Source organism: Gallus gallus, chromosome 24 (genome assembly GCF_016699485.2).
Source record: "Gallus gallus isolate bGalGal1 chromosome 24, bGalGal1.mat.broiler.GRCg7b, whole genome shotgun sequence".
Taxonomy (NCBI): Eukaryota; Metazoa; Chordata; class Aves; order Galliformes; family Phasianidae; genus Gallus; species Gallus gallus.
This window is the reverse complement of record NC_052555.1, coordinates 3,050,701-3,071,704: the sequence shown is the minus strand read 5'-3', so window position 1 is coordinate 3,071,704 and position 21,004 is coordinate 3,050,701. Positions and strand designations below refer to the sequence as shown.

The following is a 21,004-nucleotide window of genomic DNA, read 5'->3' as shown; positions in this document are numbered from 1 at the left end:
CAGAAGGAAGCAAATCTGCTAATAGGGCACAGGGAAGCTGTGTGGATTTCTTTAGTTCTTCTCAGATGAATATGATAGCCTCCTTCCTGCTATGATTAGGTGTTCTTTGGTTTTTTTTTTGAAGAATAAAATATTAGAAAAATGCTCTAATTCCATAAAATGGCCATCTTTTTTAAATGTTCTTTTATTAAATCCAGCCTTGCCATATACATTTTGCTGGCTGGCTGGCAGAATGCTTTACCGATTGATCTCAAGCCCCGGGTCTCAGTGTTTCTATGCATAATGGCTTTAGATTTGGTGGAACACAGCCATGAAGACAACCATGTATATTACTGTAGTTATTTTCAAAGGGGTGTGATTGGAAAAGGAGTCTTAGCCAAGAAACTTGGGTCAACAAAGGACCCCACATGGGGTCATGAGCATACGTATGACTTGTTTGGTCACTCATACTCAGCTCCTAAACTGGAGCAGGAGGATATCTTCAGCCACAAGGCTGCTGTATAGCAGCTGACACACATCTAATTGTTGCTCTTCAGCAACTGGGTAATGCATCCTCAGGTCTCCAAAGCCTCCTTGGTACAGAGAAGCATCAGTACTGTGAGTACAGTAATTGACACTTCACATCTCTACCTGTATTCCTTATCTATCTTTGGTTCGTTAGGAATCCAGCCATGCTTTGCTAGGGATGAGCCTCTAGTGTGCTGGGAATGTGGTTATATGTACAGAACTTTTGTAAGCTTAATCTATATGGTCCTTCTGCAGAAAGTCAGTCGCAATCTGTTATTTCTATGTGTGCTATGTCCTTATTGCAAAAGACACTAACCAGAAGAGTTCATGGCACAAGAAGTTTTACTGTAGACATTATGCCATTTAGGTATTTTCTTGGTAACTCTGTATTTTTCTCACTGTTTGACTCTAGAACAGCCTGGTTCCAGATAGGAAAATACACACTGAAATGCTGCTGTGCTTTTGTTAACTAAATTCTTACAGAATCTTGCAAAGCATTCCTTTAAATTAAAGGGTTGGGAGGGAACAAATGCCTGCTCATTATTTCATGCTGCCACTGAAATACCAGATTTCTGTCAAAAGAAACAAGTGTGTGTAAAATGAGCTCGTGGGTTGCCTGCAAACCAGAAGCATCCCTTCTGTTTTCATTTCACAATAAGTATTCCTGGGGGAGACTGCCAGCAGTTCTTACATGTTAACAATGATTATCTTGATATGTAGAACAAGCACTGCATGACTGGGATTTGGGTCCATCAGCAAACAGACTTAGCATACAAACTACAAATGCTATGGGGATGGATAAGTATGAAGTGGAATAAAATGAAGGAGGCTAGCTGGCTGGGAGGTGGTTTGTTCTGATTTGAAGCTGGAGCTCTGCTCAAACCTAGTTCATAGCTATGTTTGGAAGCCACACTTGCCTGTTCTACTTTTGTTCTCAGCTCAGTGCCCCAGGAAGCACAGACCATTTCGGTTTAGCAGATGGAAAGATGAAAGATGTTTCAGCAGAGCTCAGAGCCTGAGCAAGTACAGAACATCCAGTGTCTTATCTAGCTATCTGTCTTCTAGGTTTGCAGCTGTGTGAACTTGCTGAATACCAGCATCAGTGAATAAATGTGATGAGGCAATGGCACTGGTTGCTCCATCCTCAGAGACACCCAGAGTCGGGCTGGATGGGGCTCTGAGCACCTGATGGAGCTGTGGGTGTCCCTGCTCATTGCAAGGCCATTGGACCAGATGGCATTTTAGGCTTCCTTTTGACCCAAACGTTTCTATATAATTTTCAGAGGACCCTGAACTGCCTGCTAGCTCCTGACCTGCTGTGTTGCAGTCCCACCAGAGCCTAAGGCCTGTCCTGTGTCCCAGCAGATGGAGCCCTTGCTATACAGGACAAATACAGTTGAGCAAGGACGGTTGTTTATGAAGGTAGTCCAGACAGTGTCAGTTTAAACATTAACCAAATGCTTCATACAGAAATGGATGTATGCCTGCACAATGGTGTGAGCCCCTACTTAAAGCATGGTGCTGTTGTGTCTTAACTGGTATGCTGCCCCCGTTTCCTGGTACTCCCTTCTCCATTCTGACTTAGTGCTTCCCACTTAGTGGTGTCCTGCTGACATCCCTAGAGAGCAGATGCTTTACAGTAATCAGTGTTCTCAGTAGCAATCAGCCTGCCTTTCAAGTGGTTAGCAATTCAAAATGCACTTTAAAAATGTTGACTGAACATAGAAGACAGCACATGCTGTATATGTCTAATGGAAATAAAGAAGCTGATGTCTTGCTCTGAAATGTGGTGGCTTGTAGGGTTAGCATGAGCAAATCACCAATCTCAGCAGACTCGGATGTGTGAGGAAACGTACTTTCCATGCTGGAAAATGATGGACATAAATGAGATGAACTAGAATGCTCATTAGGTCTGGAGTGAGGCTTGAGTGAAGAGAGATCCATCATTGCCCTCCAATCCTTCTTTTCTCAGCAAGCTTTTCTTGGTCAAGAGGAAGACAGAGGGAATGAGGCCCAACATCACCAGATCTGAAAACACAGGAGGTGTTTGGAGATGATGTGCTGATATGCTTGGACGTAGACTGATTCCATCACCTAAAAACAACCCCAAAATTCTTGATAGAAGCACCTCAATCCTGTTGTGTACATTGGCAGCCACCTCTGAGCACAGTGTGGCTCTGCCACCAGACAACTGAGGATCAGCAAAGCCAGGGCAGGTGATACAGCCTAGATGTGTGGTAAGCCTGCATCGTGGTGGTGATCTGTAGCTCAGTTTGCTTTTATATTAAGACCTTGGTATGCTAAGGAGAATGCTTCTCCCAAGAGCCTTTTGTTTGCAGTGCTCCTCTTGCCTCCTGGTTTTGAGAAGTTGAGTGTTGTGGCATTGTGTAGCAAAACTCATGCTTTTTCCTAGTCTGTCAGCAAGCATAAATTGGGCATGGATTTACTGAAGGGGGCTCGAAGGGCTGAAGCCTATGACAGAAAACTGTCAGGGTAATGTATACTCTCACTTCATACCATAGCAGTTCTTCCTCCCTTGTTCTCAGCTTTGGGGCTACATCTGCTACTGCCTTCTATCAAATGAGAAATGTAGCCCCTGGGAGCACACCGGTTGTGGTCCTGTAATAAAGCCAAGCAAGGAAAGGCTGCAGCAGGAACATAAGTCTAGGGAAAAGATAATGATCCTTCTATATTTTGATATGAAGCCTGTAGCTATAAATGGAACAGTTTGGAATGAAATCTTCATATGAAGGTCCATAATTTGCTGTAGTACTAAAAATAATTTTGGTTGTTCCTGTCTGGCAGCCCTGCTGCTGTCGTAACCCCTTGGCAGTCAGACTGTGTGCTGCTGGCCTTAGCTGCAATATCTGATCCCTCAAGGCTCAAAACTTGCTATTTTTCTTATACCTACTGGAGACTGGCTTGAGGACTTGTCTACTTCTCAGTTCTAAGAGTCATGTTATGCATATTCCTATCCGTTCTGAGTGTAGTTAGCCAGAAGGCTGCTCAGTATCCCACAGGCATAAATGCTGCAGGAAGAATGCAATACAAAAACAAGAAGTCTGAGTGACCAACTCAGTTCTCTACATCTCTATAGGCAGCTCACGCTTGGTTCTTTCATTGCACTTAACCTTAGAAAACAGACTTAAAGGAACAACAAACACAACCAAACAAGAAAACAACACAATGAACATGACCCAAGTATTGTATAAAAATATCATTAATGGAGTGTCACAGATTAAGCAGAAGGTACCTAGTAAACTAATTCTAATTAAGTAGAGAGTGAAAAGAAAAGTTGCTAGCATGTCTTCTGTGGCTTTTCTCTTTTGTTTTTGCTGAATGGATTTGTTGCACTGCAGTGGAATATTGGCAAATGACGCTGCATCTTTTTCCTCCCCTAGGATATTTGCTGATAGATCTTGCTCAGAGCGATTGCTATGAATATTTTACTTTGCTGTTCAACAGGCTAAAATGTGCTACCTCAGGAAACTATGAAATATTAATGCTTTCTATTCAGCAAACGATGAGTGAATAATCCAGGTCTTGGATCAGACATGTTTCAGATGATCTGGATCTAGATTCCTAATGCAGAAGGCTTTGTTTGCCCAATATGGGGATAATGAATTTGCATGCAATTTTCTTCTTTGAGGAATCTGAAAATTCAAACTGTGTTGTCCTGGAGCCTGACGGGAAAGGGCTGCCAGATCCCTCCAGCTTACACAACAGGCAAAATGTTTCCTTCTCCCTTTTTCCAGCTAAGGCAGCTGGTGTTATTAAGACAACTCAAAGAAGCATGGAGAATCAGGGAAGCTGATGGACCACTTCCATTTGCATCTCCCCAAACGCTCCCTCTGTGTGCAGGCAGGAGGGCCTCCTCTAAGATGGCGGATGAGGGCGAAGGGTGCTCAGGGCCTACAGGCTGAACAGTGCAAGTCTCCAGACTTGTGCTGAGGTAATCGACCTTCTGGTGCCTGGGTACCTTTGGTATTAGGGGTTATAACTTGGGCAATAAAAATAGACACCCAAGCCAACAAATGCAGAAAGCCCTCGCTCCTTGGATATTTTAAGGTGCAAACATTTTAAATCTGCAGGTATGTGTTTGGATAGGCGTGTTTAAATAAATCTGCATGGCACAGGCCACAGGAGTTGACTGAAAACGTTATAATGAGCTGATTCAGTGACTCCACTAAGAGATGGGAGCAGCTGTGACTTTGTTGCTGCATTCCTCCAATTTCATTGTGGAATTCTGTACTTCTTCACGTGGTGCAGAGGTTGGCATGGTCTGTATAGATGTCAGATGCCCCAGGATTGAAGGAGAGGTGCTAAAGCTTCAGATGGTTCTTGTCTAAACATGTCTTAGAGGTTAAGGCACAAGGGGTTTATTGAGCATGGTGGGTTGGACTTTGGCTTCTCCATTTAAACCAGTGACAGTCAGTAGTGTTCAGCGTACCCAAGGTCAGGCCAGGCCACATTTATTCTGGTTACTTATATCCCTGAAAGACTAGGAAAGTTTCTGCTTCAAAGACAGATGCTCTCCCCATATGCTCGATGCAATTTCTTTTCCAGCATCAGATTGGAAGATTTCTTATCAGAGGATTCTGAAGAAGAGCTGTTTTACAGTTTGGCAGGACTAGTGCCCTTGCTATACTGGTGATTTTACACTGGCTTTGTTGTTCTCTTTGCTTGCTGTTTCAAAGACTTTGAAAAATGTTGTGTGTGTATATATGGTAGAAGGAGAAAATTGAAGAGCTGAATTTGAGCAGTTCATCTTTGTAGAGTTTTATTTTTCCTTGGTAGGGAATGAACAGTGTGAATATTCTAAATGACCAATAAAATGGGTTGAAAATCACTTTTTCCTGAATTTCTGCTTGCGGGGGCTGAGTTGTATTCCTCTTGCATCCATTATTAAACACCCTGTCCTTGAAAGAAGCCTCGAGGCCACAGCTTTTCCTCATGAACTTTAATCTCTGGTATTTATTATTGCTGTCTGTTGCTTGTCTGTTTCTAATGTCATCTATGCACACTTGTCTTGGCCTCGATGGCAATGGCCATTTGGATGGGGGGGAGTGGAGGAAGGAGTATGCTGAAGGTGCAGTAAGACCTATGCCTGGCTTCTGGACTTTCAAATGCAAGTCTCTAATCGTGGCCACTGCTTCCCTGGCAAAGGACTTACTCCTTCTTGATGCATACTCTTACACACGACTCTTGACTGAGAGTTGGTAAATCACCCATTTTGTCATTTCAAAGGGGACTTGATTGTCATAATATCTTGTTCACTCCTGTAGGGAAGCTGTAGGTCAAGGGTGCAATGGGGGATTGAGCACCTGGTGTGGGGGTGTGGCTGCCCAGGGAGTGCAGGCAAATTGTTTGCACCTGTGCTCCCCAGGTGGCCGTAACGAGTGGACCCAGGGTGCAGCCCCTCTGGGCTCATATAAGGGTCAGCCATTGAAGGGAGAGCAACCTTTGGGCCTTGGCTGCTTTCTGAAGAGGAGTGCTGCGTGGCAGAGAACCCCTTCACTGGTTGGGTGAGTTCACCTCTTCTTTCCATATGTGGCTGTTGGTCTACCTGTGAATCCTTTGCCTGGGATTGCTAATGACCCGTTGGAAGCAATTTTGCTTTTTGTGAGCAGAGCAACTCTCCTTATCAAAGTGTTACGGATTGCAGCAGGAACAGATAGCTGTGAAGCCCTTTGTTATGTGGTTCTGCTAGAACTCCACCAGATGCAGCCTACAGAGTTGTCGTGCTGCATGCAAGACTTAGATAATAGGATTCTTTCCTGTGTGAAGAAAGCTGGAAGCTGGCACATCCTTTGCTGCTAGGTTTGTTTCGCTCAATTCTGTTGTTAGAGCCCTAGGATTTTTGAGCCTATAGCTCCTCTTTTTTGTCTCATGTTACTCATCTCCGTGTTCTCATTCCTTTCGTAAGTGGGCATTCTGAAGGAAAAATGACTTAAGTGTGGTTCATAATGGTTCGTTATAGAAATTTAGATCCTATGGTTGAGCACTTCTGCCAGGGTGTGTTGACCTGAAAACGGATGGAGGAGAATTACTTGTAGTGTCCATATCTAATCTTGTCTGACTTTTGTTGCTTAAGGAGCGGCAAGTTCTTCTGGTGTAAACGGCTTGTAGACCAAGGATTTATAGAAATAGTTCTGGAGATAATGGAAGCTTTGTGCTTTAAGTCTTATTCTGTCTGTGTGTGCTTTCTCTTCTCCAGCACTCCTAGGTATTGAGATGCCTTTTAGCTTTGCAGTTTCCTGTTGCCTTTGTTTGAAATGTTTGTTCATGTGAGGCAGGGGAGACCATGAGAAGAAATGAGGTGAAAAGAAAACCCGGGATCTGCTTCTATATTGAAGCAGCGTATCTCAGAAAAATAACTTATTTCCTGTGCTGTGGCAGACTTAATGCGATGCCTGGATGGGCTCTTCTAAGTGTTTTATTTCTCCTTTGTGAAACTGCACTTCTTTTGTAGCTTATCAATATCCCTGTAAGTCTGTGAGGTCAAACAGCATTCTCTGAAGCACGGGATTAGCTTTGTGCTGGCTGTAACCTTGCAGAAGGGGCTATGGGAGGTAAAATGGCAGAGCTGCCTATAGGGGCACAATCCTTTCCCCTCTCAAGGAAACAGAATGTGGTTTTGTATCTGAAAATTGCATAATTACTGTAAGTGTAGGGAGTGTGTTTTTAGTGCTATTAACTTATTTACCTTCAGAAGCCACCATCAGTCCTGTGGAAAACCCTGTGTAACTTTGCCATCCTCGGAATATTTTAAGCTGTGCACTGACAGCTCTGTTTGCAAGGATGCTTTTCTGAGGCATGGGGTGATGTGTGGAGCAGTGGCAGGCTTCTGGAAGGGGTGAGCATTGCTTTTTATAGATGAGTACTCAAAACAAGGGACTAAGATAGCCTTAAATGTAATAAAATTGCTTGAGTAATGCCTGTATCTAAATAGCAGCTGTATTCCAGATATATTTTGGCTTCTGAGAACAGAATCCTTCAAATCCAGGTAGACTAACCCCAAACAGTGATTGTAATGTTAAGTTTGCAGAACGTCTGGATGCTCCCTTGCAGATAAACCACTGCTGGCTTTGTGTTGTCAGCCTGCAGAGCTGCCTGGCTAGAGGGAACAGGTTTGTTTCGTTAGCTGATGAGCATTGATTTTGGTTCTGTGTTTGCTTATGCACAGCTGGTATGGAGTATAGGCAAAGCTGTTTCTTTGCTTTAAAGGTCCAGGGATGGCTGTGTTTGGTGGATTATTAGTACTTCATAGAATCATATAGTGTACAGAGTTGCAAGGGATCAGCTAGGATAGAGTCCAACTTCAGTAAATAACATCCTACTGTTACAGTGGGTATATGTAAAATATTCCCTGTGTGGGGAGTTACCCCACGTGTGATGGTAACCAAGGCTGCAATTTTCTAGAGTCTGAAATAGAATCAGAATGAGGGTAGAGCTTTACCACTGGGGTGTAATTCCATTTAATTAACATATTAAATATAAAAGGTCAAAGAAATACTTCCCATCTGGACACTGTATATGAGAACACAAGCAGATAGGGTAACGTAGCAGGCTGGATTTGAAGACCAAGGAGATGTAGTAAGGATGTTCTTTGAGCAACTTTTGCTATTTATCTTCTAGAGAAGTGCTTAAAGTTGCTGGGAGGTGGCTGTGTAACTTGTTAGCCAGCTGCTATCTTGTATATAAATATTTCTACAACCCAACAGTAATTGGGAGTGATGTGCCTCAGAATGTTATAATGCTGCTACTCTACATTAGATCAGAATGTGTAAGCTGTACCTTCTGTATGAGAAGAGGGATTTCATACTGGGTATGGGGAAAGACAGTCTCTTCTGCTTGAAGGAAGTAGGGGAGAACTATTTTACACTGCTGCTGTACATCTGCTGCTGTGTGCATGAGCCAAGGAGTCTGGCTGTGCAGTGTGGGGTGTGCTGCTCTCTGCTTGGATTGCCTGCTATCCAAGGTAACCTGGGTTATCTGTACTGCAGCGTAGGTAAACTTCTGGTCCCTGGCTGCAGCTTTGGCTGCTGCTCTGTTCATTTATACCAGGTAAGATGGTTCCTTAGAATGCTGCTTGCCATCTGGCTGCAGTCTGTCCACATCATGTAAAATGGGATTGCTAACAGTTGTGTGCTCTCAGGTGTTAAAGAACAAACACTGGAGTTTGCCAGTGGTTGATTTAAAATGGTGGTAGGAGGGTGGGGGTTTGCTTTGAGAGCAAACGGTGTAGAAGCTCAGAGCTCTGCACTGGACTACAAGTTGAAGAGTTCACTGGGTTTATGTTGTGGGTTTTGATCATCTGTGTCTTTCATGTGCTGGAAGCTACGCAATTCTGTGCCCATAGTCTATTTGCATTATGGTTCTAAGGGAGCATATGCTACTCTTACTCTATTTTTTCCTTTGATTATGGTGGGCTATGTTGACCTACTAAAAACAGTCCACTGGCTTTCTCTGATGCAGATCAAACAAGTCAGTCTGTCCCTGGAGACTTGTCAGGATAGGACAGAGCATATCTGATGGAACTGGAGCTCGTGTATTAGGTGCTATAGTGGACTGTGGTGAAGAGATACAGATATGTGAGAGTTTCAGGCGGCACCATAGATTTTAACTTGATTGCAGCTGATGAGAACTTTGGTGTCCAAATCCCTGGGGCATGTTTTTATGAAAGGGAAAATTGGTCTGTAGTCACTGAAATAAAATGATGTGCAAAAGCAAAGAAATGCAATTGGAAAAGAGAATCATATGAATGCTGTGAATGTTATTTTGTCTTATGGTGGATGAGTGATACCTGTACTCAGAGGTGATCCTATGCTAGAACAAAACCTGATTACCCATTAACCTGGTCTAGATCAGTATCTGTTTTGTGTGTGGCAGGTATGTAATGCTAGCACTCTAACCTTTCTGATTCTGGACACAAATACTTATTCTCCCAAGGACTGTACGTATGCTGCAGGTGATTGGGAAACATGCATGAAATCTGACCACCTCTAAATCCATCTGTAAGCGGAGGGAGTACAAATATTCAGACCTCTTCATAGTATGATTCAAACCACCTTCCAGCTCCAGGTAACAATGAGGGATTATAAACTTGTTTAGACACCCTTGTGACACAGCAAACCCTTATTATGCTGATGCCAGGTTTTATTTGTAGTTTCCCCATCTGCAGCTGTTTAGCTGTTCTGTTTGTGAGGGGGATGCTGCTGGCTTTGCAGCCTCTTTATCATCGTGCCTTTAAATCTCTTTAAGATTGTGTTGCAAAATCCCACCTGATGTGGGAGAGGAGCAACGCTGAGCATGGATTGGAAAGCAGAGGGAAAGGAAGATCCCTTCAGAGAGGCACCCCTGCTTCCTGCCCTGCAGCCAGAGGAGGGTTAACGAGGCGCACCGCTCCTGTGCGAGCAGCGTATACTTGGCAGCGAGAGATGTGCTACAGTACGAGGGGAGGCATGGAGCGGCTCCCGGCTCTGTTGGCTGTCTGTCACTGACCTCACACCTCCAGAGCTGGTGTCCGGTTCACAGCGGGGGGTCCCCTCCTCCCCAGCCCGCATTCTGCCCCTCCGGGGGGGATCGTCTGCTCTCACGGAGACATCGGGCTCCAGCACTGCGAGGCGCTGCTGCCGGCTGATGAATGGGTGCCCTCTGAGCACAGCCAGGTAAGAGCCGTGCTCCTGTTGCCTTACTCTTGTCCCCGTGTGGCTCAGGTGATGCTGGGAGTCACTGCCAGTACTGGGTTTTGATGGTCTGTGGGAAGCAGATACATCACTCATGGTTTAGCGTGTGTGGGGGAAATAATAATACAGGTGTTTGGGGATATCTCTCCTCCAGAGGTATCCAGGAGGGGATCTTGTGTCATTTTGTTTGGTGTGTTTCTTCCTTGGGGCAATGAGGTTACTGCAAGTCAATAGTAAAGCTATTAACATGGACTGCTGGAAAAAGCTGTGATGGGGAAGATCGGCTCACGTTCAGAGGGATAAGAAATTTGCTTACTTCTCACTAAATGTTTATGAGATTTAACTGTCTGGGGCGCATCTCTGGGAGTCACAGTATTAAAATACTGACCACCACATAAGAATGGAAGTGGTGTCCCATTGCACAGGAAGGATGATATTTTCACACAGTATATTTAGCAACACACGGTATTTTCTGGACCTCCTGGATATTGCAAAACACTTCTGCAGATAGCGCTTCAGTTCTAAAACCAAGCTCTCCACTCCCTGTGCTGATGCTTCTTATTTCTAGAGGTATTTCTCCCTCTAATTTCCTCACTTAGCTTATTTATAACCTAAAAGCTTTTCTTTAAGTATACATTCTTAGTCTGCACGTTGGAGTGTTTGCCTGAGGAGCAGCGTGCTGCATGCGAGTTTGCAGGCTGCTGGATGCAGCAGGTTAGTCCAACCCTCTCATTTTGAGAAAAGCTATTACAGGAAAGGATCAGCCTGGCCGTGCTTCACAGACAGCTCTAAGAATGAACTGAAACAAGGTTGTGAATATCCTGTGTAATTCATTTCTATACACGTGTGTGTTAGCAGGTGTTATTTAGAGCAGTAAACGAGCAGTTGCCCAAATCCCTGGCTGGGAGCATGGGCAGAACTAAGCAAGGATTTGGGCCATACTGATTATTGGGTGAATATACTCAGCTTGTAAAACTTGTGCCTTTCTCAGAAGCAGGCATTAGGCCTTAAATAGTGAATGTGTTAATTTTCGTTGCTAGCTGATTATGGTTATCTCAATATTAGACAAATCTTTTAAGGTGGAGGGGAAGTAGAGGACGCTTTAGAAACGTTAGCCCTGTGTGGTTATGTGGGTCGGGCGAATGCAGAAGTTACAAACTTCATAAACCATTGGAGTTCTGATTGAAATTTCAGACTCAAAAGCAGGCAAAGATTTGACTTAAGGTCTCGGAGGCGTTCCCCTCTTTTTGAAGTGTTTTCCACGGAGGAGAACCACCTTGAAGAGAAGTCTTAAACTTTTGGGGGGTGAACGTACAGACTTCAAACATCACACCGTGCCTTACAGTTGTAAGTGTTTGGTTTTGTCTTTGTGTTTTGCTTGAATTTCATGAAGAAAAAGAATCCTACTAACGAACTGTAGCAGAAATGCAGCTTGTGACCTAGATGATCAGTACCAGCTGTACTGCTCACCATGGGATGCTAACTAGCAAGTGAATTCTGCAGCTAACTGCTATTTATGGAAAGACTGTGCGTGCTGCCAAAGGGCAGAAAATGCATTATTCCAATTAATTTGCATCTTGAAGAATTCTGAGTCTTGGAGATGACCATGTCAACCTTGGCTGCACGTAAAGTGCAACCCTTCATAGTCAATACTCTTAGTGTATGTTTGGCTGCACTTCCTGAAGTGTTTCATTTACAAAAGGCAAGGAATTCATAGTTGATTGTTGTCTGTGAAATACTGTGCTTGTAGCTAGACTGTAACATGCCTATGTTGGAGGTGATTATCAGTGAGTTCCAGAACTTGTTCAATATTGCTTCTTAGTATTTTTAAAGTACCTGTTGCTCTTTTTTTTTAATCTGTAAATTTAAACACATCTTAAACTGTGACTTTATTCCTATTCTGCTAATTTATTTTATGAACAGCCTTCTAAAGCCAAGCTTTTCCCTAATGTTCAGCCAAGTCTGATAGATACCATATGGTAGAGGTGTGCTGGAATTCTGGGTTTTTGGTTAAGGAGGAGTCTTAAACTCATTTGGGATTGGGCAGTAAGGGAAAACAGCAGCAGGGAAAGGTTCTGTAGGAAAGCAGGAGAAACTAAACTTAATCCTACCTGACCTGAGGAATGTAATCATACGCATGAGTTTTCATGGCATGTTTTGTTCCTGGGATTAAAATAAATAAATCTGTTGACTGGCTGTAATGCTGTCATTGACAACATCCATTTATTTGGCATGCTTGTGCCCAATGTTTAACAAATGCTTTGGTATACATTGTTCTACATTACAGAGCTAGAATGCCTCCTGTTTCATATACTGTCAGGTCATGCATGCTGCTTTCCCATGAACTTGTGCACTGTGCATCGTCCTCCCAGTCCCAATACATACAAATGCTTATTGCACCGTTTACCTTACATCTGTCTCAAGCTGCTTCATGCGCAACATAAACATGAGTTTACTGATAAATGACTCTGGAACCAGAAACGTCCCAGGTTTCAAAACAGCATTGCATACTGCATTGAGTTCCTACAGAAATGAAAGGCAGCATTTGAACTCTTTCTGTGCTCTGGTAAGTCTTGATTGGGGAAGCAGGCGCAGGGTGTAGTTGGAGCTAAATCCTGAATTTCTTCTTTATATGATGGAAGTCAATAAGCAGACCAGCCTGGGTCAGCTGTGCAGTCAGTAACTTGGTACATATGCTGAATTTCCCAGTGTTTCATCTGTTAAAATTAATAAGACTGAAACTAATTATGATCCTGATATTGTAGTCCTGTAGTCTGCAGTACAGTTCTTCTGTTCATGACAGCTATGGCCTAGCCTGCTGTTCTTATGGAAGATGAACAGTGGGATCTACATTGTAAGCTTCACTGAAAGAGGAAATGATTGGCTGCTTAAAGAGTTAGCACAGAACTCCTGGAGGTTTGAGTTCTGTCACTGTTCCATTGCTGACTTTTGGAGTGACTAAGCACGTCACCTGAGGTCAGCCATTGTAATAGTATGCTGATACAAGTGCCTAAATACTGTGGATTGTATTAGCCTTGCTGGTCCTCAGCTTCCAGCAGGCAAAACAAGCGTGATATCCTAGAGGGTGTTGTAGTACTAAATACAGGATGGAGACATTCTGTAGTTGTAACAGGAGCCAGTTAAACATCTTAGGTAGCTAATAAGCTAGTTTTAATTGCTTTCTGGCTAGCACTACAGTTCCTCCTTTTGTTCCAGAGTGCAAGATATAATTTTCAGAGGTCACCACTTTTGCTTGTAGTAGTGTGACCAGTGACTGCCTCTAAGATGTCTCATGTTGTGCACCTTGGCTTTGAATGCTTTCAGACAACATGCAGGGACACTATAGCATCGGGTTGGAAGACTTGCTTTGAAAACTCAAAAGGAAGCATTAGCCCCGCTTATTGCTGTGTCTTGGTGGACTTTGCTATGATATAAACTCACCTTCTTTTCCCTTTGAGACAAATGGATCATGTAGGGCTAATTGTCTCCTGTCTGTACTGTGCTGGAATGAAGAGGGATTGAAAACGCTCTTCAGAGATCATTATGACCATGTTCAGCCCTGGTGTGATCCAAGAGAAGCTAATGTAGAAGAACAAGCTGTCGTCTCCCCCTGTGGTGCCACGCTCATCATTGTGACACATGACACAGTAGAAAGGGCAAAGCCCTCCGAGCTGTGGAACCTTGCTGCCCTTTTGGCCCCTTCAGCAAAGAGGGAACACATCCCAAGAGGAACGCTTTACCTGATGTGACAGGCCTGGTTTTCAGGCTAACTGTATAAAATGTGGAACAGAGCATGCACAGGGAGGGAAGATGTCTTCCCACGTGCCTTGCTCATCTCATACTAAACCAACCAGGTGGCTCAGAAAGAGAAACTGCTGTTTAGAGAGATCTTAGCTTGTGGTAAGACAGAGCACGGCTGGGTAGAGAAGTGAAACCAACTCTTGATGTGCTGGTGTAGGCTGCAGTGCTGATTCAGTGTGAGATTTCTGCAGCTTTCTTGCACACATTTCCATTTCTAACTAGGTCACTTACAGTAACTATGCCTAGCTAGCAGGCCTGGCGACTGCAGTATAGCCACATGTCCCCTTTCTGTGAATATGAGCTTTCCTTTTAGCATCTCTCATGCAGAAAGTCTGCAGGGGTCTCAGGTAAATAATAAATATTACTGGTGTGCTTGCATGTCCCACTGTGTCTATTAGGTTACTTGATAATAATATCTCACTCCTGGAACTGTCTGTTACTCTTTCCTTACACGTCTCACCAACTCTCTGTCAGGGTAAGGGGACAAAAATACACTTAGGTGTTATCAGATAATTGAAAGGATTGATTGAGGAGTGGCTCTGTGCTGTTGAGACCACAGCAAGTCCAACTTAATGTCTTATTAGTTGGCTGAGTTGGGTCCTAGGAGAGAGCACTGCTGGGTTAAGGTGTTTTTTTCCCCACACTTGGGAGTATTTGTGGAGTATTTATGGGTGCTACAAAGGCAAGGAGTTTGAACAGGAGATGGAGGGAGGTGGGTGAGAGAGACCTGTTCCATCTTGAGTTCCTTGGAACAGTGATTTAAATACCTGTGGTTGTTTATATGCAAGAAGCAGTAACTATGGGGCTTAAAAGGATAGCAGTGTGTTTGTGGTAGAGCTTAGACAGGGCAGATAAGCCTTGGTTTTTTTTTTTTGAGCTGATAAGCACCTAAACTAGGCGTCTGCTACAGCTTGAGTTTATCTCCACCTGCTAAGCACTGGTACTGTGGAGTCAGTGATGTGATGAGGTGGTGTGTGGGATATCTGTGATCCTAAAAATAGGAGTCTGTGCCCAGTAAATAGTTACTGTGAGCAGGGGAACAAACAGGCTTTAGCCCTTGGTTGCTCGGAAGTCTGAAATCTTCTCTTCCAATGCAGTTCTAAGGAAATATGAAATATTCACATGCAGACATGCATCAAAGCAAGGAAAGCTTCCTGCACATTCCCTCCTCCTGTGCTGAGACTTGAGTAAATCAAGTATTTACTCGTAAACAGGATGAGAAACCTAGCCAAGGGTGTGTTTTTTCACTTGACCCCTGTCTGTCTGCATCTTTCCTTCCTTTGCTTAGTTTTAGAATTACAGCATCTGATACTCATAAAATCAGATCAACTGTTACCATACACTGCAAGTCCACCACTAAATAATGTCCCTTAAGTGCCACATCCAAATGTCCACAAGGACCTCTAAGGATGGCGACTCCATCTCCCCGGGCAGTCAATTCCAATGCCTGACCTCTCTTTCTGGGATGAAATTCTTCTTGATACCCCCACTTAAAAGTCAACTTCAGTATGCCCTGTTGGCACACCTTTCCTTACACTCCCAATCTTGGCGCTCTGTTTGCCTATGTTAAAAAAAACCCCACTTAGTATTTAGAGTTTGCCCTGCAAACATGCATTCTAGGGGGAGAAACAGGAGCTCTGTTACACTTGCTCTGTTGATTTTCAGTGTTGATGCTTTACCCAAGTGCTGCTTCTAGCCTGCGGGCCTTGATGCTTTGTACATTTTCTCTATACTATGTATGAGGAAATTGGTGTAGAGAAAGGAAGAATTAGTTGAAAGGTCAAGTCATGAAACTTACTTGGATTTTCTTTTTGTTGATACTTTCAGGTATTACTTCTATGTGACTTGCAGCTCCTTTTAGCTTCCCCTTAGGGTGTCCAGAGGTAGGTTCTCTTCTCACAAGATGTGAACACTTGGTTATGGACTCCCTTGGGTCACTATCCCTGTAGGGTGTTTAGGAAAAACATGTAGTGAACTTTATTTCAAAATATCAGAGGTGTTTATGGGATGCTTTCACAGACATGCCTTGACATGTGCACAGCTCTTTTTTTGTAATTCTTATCTGCCTTACTGTGAATTCTGTCATTCCAGTGAAGTGGGGATAGAACTGGGACTTGCCGTTACCTCCTCCTGAGTTTTCAGAGCATGAATGCTGCTCTACTAAAGAGCGAGAATTTAGTGTATTAGTTGAGATTATGCTTAATAGCTTGCTAGTAGTCATGTCAGCTTTTGTACTCAAAAAGAGCCCACCAATCTACCTGGGCAGGATTACCAACAGACCTGCTGTGGGGGGAAGAAATTTCAGGGCTTGGTGTTTTGACCATGTCACATCATTGTTTCTTTACTTAGGGTTTAGAAACCCTATTGGGAAAGTGGGCGGTAGGATGGAGAAAATCAGCGACTCTGCATTACTCCTGGTGTGTGTGATTGTTTAGTGTGATGTTTTCCATGGTTGTGTCCAGTCATGATGAAAAGCATGGGAGAGACTGCTATTTCCAGTAACCAGTTCCACCCTTTGTGCTGGGAAATGGTTGTAGGATAATCTGTTTATCATCACCAGGGTGGAAACTGCAACCTGGGTCTGGATAGATTTTACAGATGACCCTAATTCTTATTTGTGCTACAACCCACACCCCTCTTCTACCTTTCCATCCTGGAGTTCAGCTGTGTTATGACTGAAAGAAACCTCTGCTTAATTCCCTTAGTTCATTTTTTGTCCCGTTATTCTGTATTTCACACCCTGGAGACCTCTTTTAAACAACTCGAGTTGCGTGATGTTTTACCTTATGAGTCACTGCAGTCTCTCCATAGCTGTCATCCAGCCAAGATGTACACATTCAAACTTATTAATGTAGTGGAGAAACTGATGAATTAGGTGATTCTTCCTATGAGTTTCCTTTTATCTTTAGATATTTAGACTTCCCTGGCTCTGACGGTACCCAATACTTGAACCAGTATTTAATGCTCAGCTTTGACTGGTTGGTGAGATATAAATCAGTAGGCTAGGGAAACAAATTCCTCAGCTCAGGGGAATTTCTACTGCTGAGTTACTTAGTTCTGTGATGCTTTCCACTTGGCTAAGTTGCCCCGTTTCTTCAGCGATGTGTTTGCTTATGTTACAAAATCAGTCACCAAATCTGTGCCATCTTCTTCATTGGCTTTCATTTTAATTTCTATATTGTACAGCATAGGAAACCAATGTGTAATATTTGTCATGAACTCCTCTCAACTGAACATCTGCTCTTCCTTGTCTTTGCCAAAGAAGACATTGGGATCCAGGTTGGATAAGAAAGGAAATAAAAAATCCTGCTTTGTGTTAGAGCAGTCTGTCAAAAGACTTCTCCTTTGTGAAGAATGATGTGGGACAAGTGTGTATGGAGGCTCTGCGCTACCTTGGTAGCCCAATGAGAGAGAAGCTCCTAACTTTACAATGAGTCCTTGTGGTACAAAGGCAGCTTTGGTCTCTCATTCAGAAAAGCCAGATGAGGGCAAAATGGGACAGCAGCCCTAAAGGTTTTCTCTTGGAACTTCTGGAAGGCAGTGCAGCAGTGTGGATTTCTGAGTGCTTCTGCCCATGCTCTGCTAGGAGACGCTCCAACTCCTGTGGGTTTTGGCAGCTTCTCAGAGCTGTCTGTGTAGCTCGAGTCAGGAGGAGCCCTGTATTCATGTGCTGCCCTGAGCTAAGGAGCCCATAGAGCTCTATTTCCAAGACCATATAATGTCAGAGCTGGAAGAGGCAGATCAGGTCAGTGCCTCCTCTGACCAATAATTGAAGGAACTGAGGCTGAGCAGGGTGAGCTGGGTGGTGTGACTGAGCAGTTGGTGTGTGGAAAATGCATGCAAGATAAGGGTCATCCAGAGAAGAAATAAGTGCTCTTGTTTTCTGGTGGCTGATATTGCCTTTGAAGGCAAACCTTGTTTTTAAAGGGCCTAGCGTTGTTCTCCAGTTAGCAGTCTCCTTTGGCTTCACTGTCAAAAGGTCAATTAATACCAAACAGAAAATCTTGAATTCAGAAATGAAAAAGGATTGGATGAAGATTCTACTGAAGCACTGAGTGTAGGACTTCAGAGCGCCTGTGCATCTCAGGCAACTAAAGAAACCTTTTTGTTACTAAAAAGGGGGGGAAAAAAGGTTGCTAAAGAACCCTTTCAGTGAAGCTGATCCCTTGAAGTGCTCTGGGTCAATGTCCAGCCCCTTGAAAACCCTTCCCAAGGAAATGTGGCACAGTTACTCTCTGTTAATTCTCAAATGCCACGTAGCTTTCATGTGATTGTTACTGAGATGCTGCAGTGCCTCCTTCAATCCATTAGTTTTAAGAGGCAGCTGAGTTTAACAAGTGGGTTTTAGCTTTGTTTTTTAGCTTCCCTTTCCTCCATTCATGAATCTTAAGTGTAGGAATCTAAGGAGCTCGACAGTGCTGTCATGTCAGCCTGTCATTCTTCTGTGATGTTTATTGATGTATTTATTTCCTGTTACTTTGTGAAAGCTTAAATGAAAATATTCTGGGCTGTAATTTGAATGTCAAGTGTAATTATTGCTGAGATGATCTGCTTTCTAGTGCCCTTGACTCTCTGGAGACATCCCTTCATCCTGAAGAGTGAAGAGAAATTGAGACGAGGTTGCTTAAGGCCAACACTTGTTTGTGTCCACAGGAGAGCATTTTCCTTTCCCTATTTGCTATGGGAATGAACTTCACATAAGGGTACTTAGTATAATATTAAAGGAACTGGTAGAAACATAGCAATAACGAATGTGTGTTTTGTGGCATAGCTCTGCAGTTAGCCTCAGGATAACCTAGGGTTTATAGCAGCAGCCTGGGGGTCAGCATCTCCAGGGTCGGCTCTTATCTTTAGATGGGCAGTAGTGATTGGCTCAATGACTGCACACTTCTTCTCTACCAATTCCCCATTTGGAACAAACAAAAAGCCCAAACAAACCCCATCAGCACCAACAAGAAATGCTGAATGGCTTTCACTTCGTAAAAACATTTCAGTATTCCGCATAACTGTTTGCACGGATCCTGTGGCCTTCTGTCCAGTGCTTCAGTGCCACAGACAAGGATTCTGCTGCAGTAGTTGACAGCTGACTGGAAAACTGCCAAAGGGCGCTTAGATCTGCTTTAAAATGGGAACTGGGCGTCTTCATCTGTTGCATTGGTTTGTGAGAATGGGAATGACAAATATGCTCATCTTCAGCCTCTGTAGTGGATAGAGAACACACATAGCTTTGGAGTTCATAAAAAAAACATTGACAAATTGGCAAAGCATCTAAGGGTCACTTGAATTACTGCTTTTGTGATCCAGGAGTAAGGAAAGCTTCAGAAAGTATCTGTTCCTTTAAGTGTGTGGGGTTACTGTTCTTCCTTTTGCTTCTTCCAGGCTGACTCCAGACTGAAAATTGAGAGCAAAACTAATCACAGCAACATAGCAAATCCATGTTAATAGTTTTACTATGAGCATGCTCAAAGATGTGTGCTGCAGATGTGCTTAAATATGAAAATGAAGGGGGTAGAGCTCTGTCAGTGGCAAGTAAGCTGCTCTGAGTAACAGCTTGGCGTATTCAAATCCAAATGTGCTGCTTCCAAAATGTCATGAAAATGTATGTGTAGCATTTGACTGTCTGTGTGCCATCTGTGTGTGTTCTAGTAAAGCTCTTCAATAACTTGTTAATCGTTACTGTGTTGTTCCTTTCTTTAGCACCCTCTGATCGTTAGCAGGATTCCCGAGATAATCTTATTCTTAGGGGTTTCATTCAGCTGGGTTATTCTCCTTGGCTGGATCTCATATCTGAGGAGGAAATTAAACCATGAACCCCTGTACTTACATGAGTGTTTTGGATTAAGGAATGATCCTATTCTTTTTTTTTTTTTAGGTATTTTAAAGGGTGAGAACATGGCTTCTTGTATACTGAAGAGTGTATAAACAAGAGAATGCAAGTTAATGCATCAGTGTTGGGCAGTAATGAAGTGATCTGAGGAGAGAAAGCAGGGGAGAACATAACGCTGGCAGCTTGGGAAGCTGGTTAAGAACTAATTGTGCTCTGACTTTGCAGAGCTTCTTGGTGTGGCGAGAAGACAACACAGCTCTGACAGGAGATGTATTCAGAAGATACCCACAATTTGTCATAGAAAAACGTTATTCAGCTTCCATTATCTTTGGGAAGGAGAGAAGCATAATTGCCCCACTGCAGAGAATGTTTTAACTTCAGACTGTCCAACACTGATGTCTTATACATATTTATACAATCTGTGTAACTGTGTGATTGGCAGTCCAAGATGAGCAAGGCTTGTTTGTGCTTTTGAGTTGTGAAAGTGGTTATTAGAGGAGTACAGGTGTCCATGGAAGCTGTATGCAGCATCGTCTTATTTGAGAAGTGTTTACTTCTTAACATTCATCTCTTTCCCTCATGTATTTGTTCCTGTTCACTTCAGCAATTCTTTGCTGAAGTTGTTTGTCTGAATGGAAACCGAGGGCTGCAAAAAGTCAAGACTTCAAATTGTGAGCTGGTTCTCCCTATGATGGCAGCCCAGGTCTCAGCTTTGATTCTCTCTCAAAGCATCTACTGAAAACAACAGATTTTCAGCTCTGACCTCTGGGCTCTGTTCCAGTGAACTGACATTCACCTGAGTTTTCGATGCTCTGATTTTCAGTGGGTTGGATTTAAATCCCTGCAGTGGAGAAAGCTGTCTTCTCCAGAAAGCCAGTAAATGGCCAAGCTGTAAAGCGTGGGGGAGAGGATTTAGAGTGGGATTTACTGAAAGATAGACGAGGACGGCTCTTCCTGAGCTGTAATGAGGGAATTTAACATGAAGAGTGTGAAGTTTTGGCAAGCAGTGTGAGGAATGTGAAATGGAGCAAGGTAGGAAGAGGTCAGAGAATTGCCCTGGAGGGATGCAAAAGCAAAATAGGGTCTGGAAAGCTCAGTGCAGGGCAAGACCTGCTGTGTGCCTTGGAACTCTGATCTTATTAAGAAAGGCCTTGCTGCATGTTAATGTAATAAAAAGGAG

The 21,004-nt window shown here is 43.4% G+C and overlaps 1 protein-coding gene across 11 annotated transcripts in view; it reads left to right on the top strand.

Moving 5' to 3' along the window:
• The first annotated feature begins 9,925 nt into the window (after positions 1-9,925).
• Positions 9,926-21,004, top strand: part of GRAMD1B (GRAM domain containing 1B) — a 110,824-nt gene continuing 99,745 nt past the window's right edge. For all 11 annotated transcript variants that reach the window (XM_040652143.2, XM_015298155.4, XM_040652146.2 and 8 more), the window contains exon 1: positions 9,926-10,178. The gene's annotated coding sequence lies outside the window, so the exon portion shown is untranslated. The remainder of the gene's footprint in view (positions 10,179-21,004) is intronic.